The 5258-nt window shown below is 40.1% G+C and overlaps 1 long non-coding RNA gene across 1 annotated transcript; it reads right to left on the bottom strand.

The window, feature by feature from the left end:
- Positions 1-2076: 2076 nt before the first annotated feature.
- On the bottom strand, positions 2077-3682 carry LOC130092476 (uncharacterized). The gene is made up of 3 exons (XR_008807931.1): positions 3628-3682; positions 3444-3531; positions 2077-2142 (listed from the first exon to the last, which is right to left on the bottom strand). It is a non-coding gene; the product is annotated as an uncharacterized LOC130092476 (long non-coding RNA).
- Between the last annotated feature and the right edge of the window lie 1576 nt (positions 3683-5258).

A 5258-nucleotide genomic window follows, 5' to 3' on the forward strand; every position in this document is an offset into this window, starting at 1 on the left:
GGTCAACAAAAACCTGTTATTTAAACATTATTTTCGCGGGATTTCCAGTCAGTGTCCTTCAGCTGACTCCTGAGGTAAACCTGTCGTAAAATGTACTCCATCCTGTTAGTTTTCGTTCTGATGAAACTTCTTTTCCCAAGGGGGTAATCCATCGACCGGAAGTTGAAGTCGGCCGGGTGCCGCCATCTTGTAGCAGAACTTCACTTGCGTTAGCATTTCCATTGACTCCCATTCATTTTGGCGTCACTTTGACAGCGAATAACTTTACATCTGAGGCGTTTAAAGACTCCATTTGTCCATTATTTATTTCTAAAGAAACACGACAATGTATAAAAGGCTCCATTACCTTCTATGTTACGTTATGGCCCCGTAGAAACAGATTTAGTAAAAATAGGCTAACGATTGCGTCATAACCACTCGACTCTCTGTCGCGCTGTACAGAAATTACCGTATAGACAGAAGTAGAAACTCGCGCGCAATCGGGGGGACGTCGAGGCATTAAGTCAAGGGAGAAGCCCATAGAGAGTTGTAAAGCTGCTCCTGCTGCGAGCTCATGGACAGCTAATACTCACGATCTCCGGCTCTGCAAGTTTCGGAAGGGAATGATTCAGATTCCTCTTGGCACAGCTACTAGAAGATTAACGTCTGTCAGACAGGTTGCTCACGTCATCAAGCTTAGTTTGAGTCGGTTTGAGTCTGCGCGTCAGGAACGGAAGTGCTCAAAAATCGCTAAAAATGGGCTTCAACTGTCTCAACTGAGTTCCAATGAGATGGCTCTGTCCATTTCTTTTACTGTCTATGTCTTTTCCTGAGGAGAAGAAAACTGATTTTTTCAGGAAAAGCAACAGCTCAAACGCGTGCTTTGTTAGCTCGCAGATGCCACCTATCGGTAAGAAAGATATTATACAGTACACATTCAGCAATTAACTAAACTGAAGATGAGGTACTTCCTACTGGCCTAACTTCCTCTAAGAAACAAACATTTATCAATTCAGTTTAAATTTTTTTTGTTTAATTTGCAGCTGGATGTAGCTATTTTTTTTAAATATATAACATTTTAATAAATTATATTTATTAATATGCTGATGTGATATGATCACATCATATCAAGATCTTTAATTTTATATAACACTTTTTAATATTATCTTTGATTAATGCATCCTATTACGTTGACATAAACATCATTATTGACCATTTTAGTATATTTACTCTTTTCAGTCTGGCACTCGAGCTCCATACTCCCTGCTGAACCAATCAGTGCCTGTCCTCAGGTTGTACCTGGATAGGAGATGTGACCTGAGGCCAGACTTTCGTCTTAACAGGCAAACACTGACCTACCTCATTAACACACTCCGTGAGGATCGTGATCATGGTTGGGCTCAGGATATAGAAATTCTGGTCTTCATATTCTGGCTCGCAAGTGCAACTTCTTACTGGGTTGTTTGCAGAGCATTTGATATGGCCCGTTCAACAGTTCACATGATTGTCCACAAAGTCTCAAAACTGCTCCTCAAAATCAAATCCAAAGTAATTCACTTCCCATCTTTAGAGGAGCTAGAGGAAATCAGCACAGGCTTTGCAAACCTGGCTGGCAGTCCTGTCTTTAGTTCAGTTGCTGGTAGCATTGATGGCTGTCACACTAGAATCAAGCCTCCATCTGCTGATTCTATGTGCTACTTAAACAGAAAACTATTTTATTCTATACAGTTACAAGCACTCTGTGACCACCAAGGTAAATACCTGGACATTTTTGTGGGTTACCCCGGATCAGTCCATGATTCTCGAGTGCTCAGAAACAGCACTATTTATTCGAGGGCACTGTACCCACCAGAGGGATACCACATTTTTGGAGATGGAGGTTACCCCTGTCTTAGCCACCCAATCTCTCTCATCACTCCATATAGAGAGCCACTGCAAAATCCAAGTCAGCGTCGCTTCAACTTACACCATTCGAAAGCTCGATCCATCATTGAGAGATCCTTTGGCATTTTGAAAACACGATGGCGGTCACTTTTCTTTAAGGCCCTTGAAGTCAAGCCAGAATTTGCTCCAGAGGTCATCACTTGTTGTAACATCTGCATCACAAATGGTGATATCATGGAGCCAGAGGAAGGACAACTGAATGTTGATGATCCTGATGACCTGCAAGTGAGAGAGTCACAGAGTGGAGAACACACCAGAGACACACCAGAGAGATGATGCCCTAAGACATCATGATTATTTATAAAATATGTTACAACCACGTTTGTATTATAGTTAGATAATTAGTTAGTATGCAATTAAATAAAAAAACTAAACTAGTGTAATTATTTTAGGTTGGATATGTATTTGTTATTTTTTCCAATTTTAATTAACATTTCAGCTAATTTACAACATGTATTGCAGTTCATAAGTACTTGCCTTTACTTTAAAATCTTAATGTGTTTAGATGTACATGATATTGTCAATTTTCTCTAACAGTTTATATTATTATTAGAATTAAATAATTTTTAAACACACACACAAAAAAACATTATAACTCAAAATTATTTATTTAAAAGAAAGGTTACATGTTTATATAATCAATTTAAAGATTTTACATTTTTTCAACAATTTTCTCCAGAATTGAGAGAAGAGTCTCCTCTCTCATATCCTCTTTTCTCATTGTATCTTCTGTTCTTTCAGCTTCCCTCTCTAAAAAATCCAGTAGTGGATCTTTTCTCTGCCTCTTTGGCCCTGCCTCGCCACTCTCTCTCCTGCCCTGCTGCTCTGGTTCCTTAGGGACTGAACCAAGAGAACTCACTGCAGGAACAATGGAGTCTTCCTCTGATGAGGCCATTAGGATGGGGGGCCTCCCACCTATTGCCTCGTTCATGAGGTCCAACCTACTACATGTTCCTGCAGTAGACTCTCCTGATTCAGTCCCAATACCAGTCGGTGGCTTTCTTAGCTCCTAAAAATGATGTATAACCCAACAGATGAGTAAGAGTTTTGTTATAATTATAGGCAAAAACAAATCCATCTGCTTCTGTCATACACATTTTTACGATCATCTGCCATATTTGTGACCATCAGCTGGGGCAAAGTAATGACAGTCAGTACAAACATGTGAACAGAGATGCTTTACATTTTTACAGATCTCAAGCCAGCACAGACCTACCAAATATATAACATTCATGAACAATTATGTATATTTAATCCACAATACATCTCTGTATGGTGGAGCTCTCCATAAATTGGCACTATACATAAATGAATTGCTGTGAAATGTCTGTGAAAGTCATATTTGGTCTCTAGCTTGAGATCTGTAAAAAATGATTTCTGGTTTGGATCAAATCCAGGGATAAAACATATTTTCCCCTTAGCATCTCTGTTCGCATTTACAAATTTACAATTCATGAATTATTAAAAAAAAGATTTTTCAGATTCTGCACAGGGAGTAAAGTTACAAGCAAATATCTTACCTTGTATTTGTTTTTTAAATTTTCCCACTTTTTGGCCACTCTGGCAGGGGATACCTCACCCAGCAGGCCTATCTCCTTCAGCACTGTTCTGTAGAACATACAACGTAATGTAATTTACACATTAATAAATACACATCAATTAAACCGTATTATTATAATTAAACTGTTTGATTCTGAAACTCACTCCCATCCATGCTGAGCAGCGTTTCTCTGCCCAGAAAAGAGATTATCATAGGCTGTTCTTTTAACAATGATAAGTCTTATGTCCTCATCTGTCCCTAAAGCAAATTCAAATTCGTCAATACATTGTAACGTCTAGACTTGTAATGAAAAGAAAATAAACAAGGAGACAGGACGAGTTGTTTACAACATTTCCAAACTTTACTTCACTCTCCTTCTTTCTTACTTTTAACACCACATACAATTCTGTCTCTCCGCCCCTAGCGGACTGGTTCAGTATTGCAGTCCATGAACATAAATCACAGAACATAACATTCCCCTCTTTCTTTTAGGAAAGACTCTTAACAAGTGGGATTATTCAGTCCAATTTCCATCCACTTATGAATTATGCCCTTAACCCATACATTTTACTTCTGTATCTTAGAACCTATCGATTAACTAACATATGCATAAACACATGAACACATTCACCATCTATTTTCAGTTACTTCCGTACTACAACACTAGTGTTCTTTCATTCACTCTTTTCTTTTCGTTTACCTTTACTCTGTAGCATAGTCTTTTAACCATAGAGGGGGCTGTCTAACCCGTGTACTCTTAACTGGCTCATGCACAATATTTTCTGTTCCAGGGTTAACCTGAGCATTCTCTAATGCAATTTGAGTGTTTTCTGGAACCAGAGACAAGTGAGTCGCGTTCCATTTCTTCCCATCACTCAAGACATAGGTGCTTGGTCCCAGTTTCTTATTCACTACCATTGGAACAGTGAATTTCCTTCCAGCCTTTGGTACATGCATAGGTTTTCTTACACGTACCCGATCTCCACACTTGAAGGGTGGTGGTTTTGCTCCACGTTTCTTATCGGTGTACAGTTTCATCTTTTGCTGAACCCGCTGTACACGGTCACGTATGCCCATCGTCACTTTCTCACCCTGAACTGTTGTGGTTGACAGAGTGTTTAGCTTTGTGCGCATCTTCCTCCCTCTTAACAGTTCAAAAGGTGATACGCCTGTGGTTGCGTGCGGTGTAGCTCTGTAGTTCAAGAGGAAATCTGTGACTGCTTGTTTCCATGGAAGTTGTTGCATTTCAGCTACTTGGATGCAGTTCTTTAAAACTCGATTCCATCTCTCCACAGCACCGTTCGCTTGGGGCCAGTAAACACTGCAGCGAATGTGTTTTATTCCTCTTTCAGCCAGGAAATCAGCGAATGCAGAAGAAGTTAGCTGAGGACCATTATCGCTGACTAAGGTGAGTGGGTTACCTTCTCTCGCAAACACAGATGCTAGAAACTTTGTAACGGTGTTGGTTGTAACATTTGAGGTAAATGCAACCTCCGGCCACTTACTATAATAATCCACCATCGTAATAGCAAACCGACAGTCCTGTGTGGCTCTCTCAAAAGGTCCTACAATGTCTATTGCAACTTTCTGAAAGGGACCATCTGGAAGGTCCACTGGCTGCAATGGAGCTGGACACGTCCGGGCGGTTTTGTCACAGGACTGACAGGCAGAACAAAAAGCAATGGTTGAATGCACATTCAAGTCCATACGAGGCCACCAGTACAAGTCTCTTAGCCGTTGCTTAGTTCGTACCACTCCCTGGTGCCCCTCGTGTGCTAAGTGAATGAATTTAGAG

This window comes from Rhinichthys klamathensis, unplaced genomic scaffold (genome assembly GCF_029890125.1).
Source record: "Rhinichthys klamathensis goyatoka isolate OS25496 unplaced genomic scaffold, OSU_Roscu_1.1 h1tg000176l_1, whole genome shotgun sequence".
Lineage (NCBI taxonomy): Eukaryota > Metazoa > Chordata > Actinopteri > Cypriniformes > Leuciscidae > Rhinichthys > Rhinichthys klamathensis.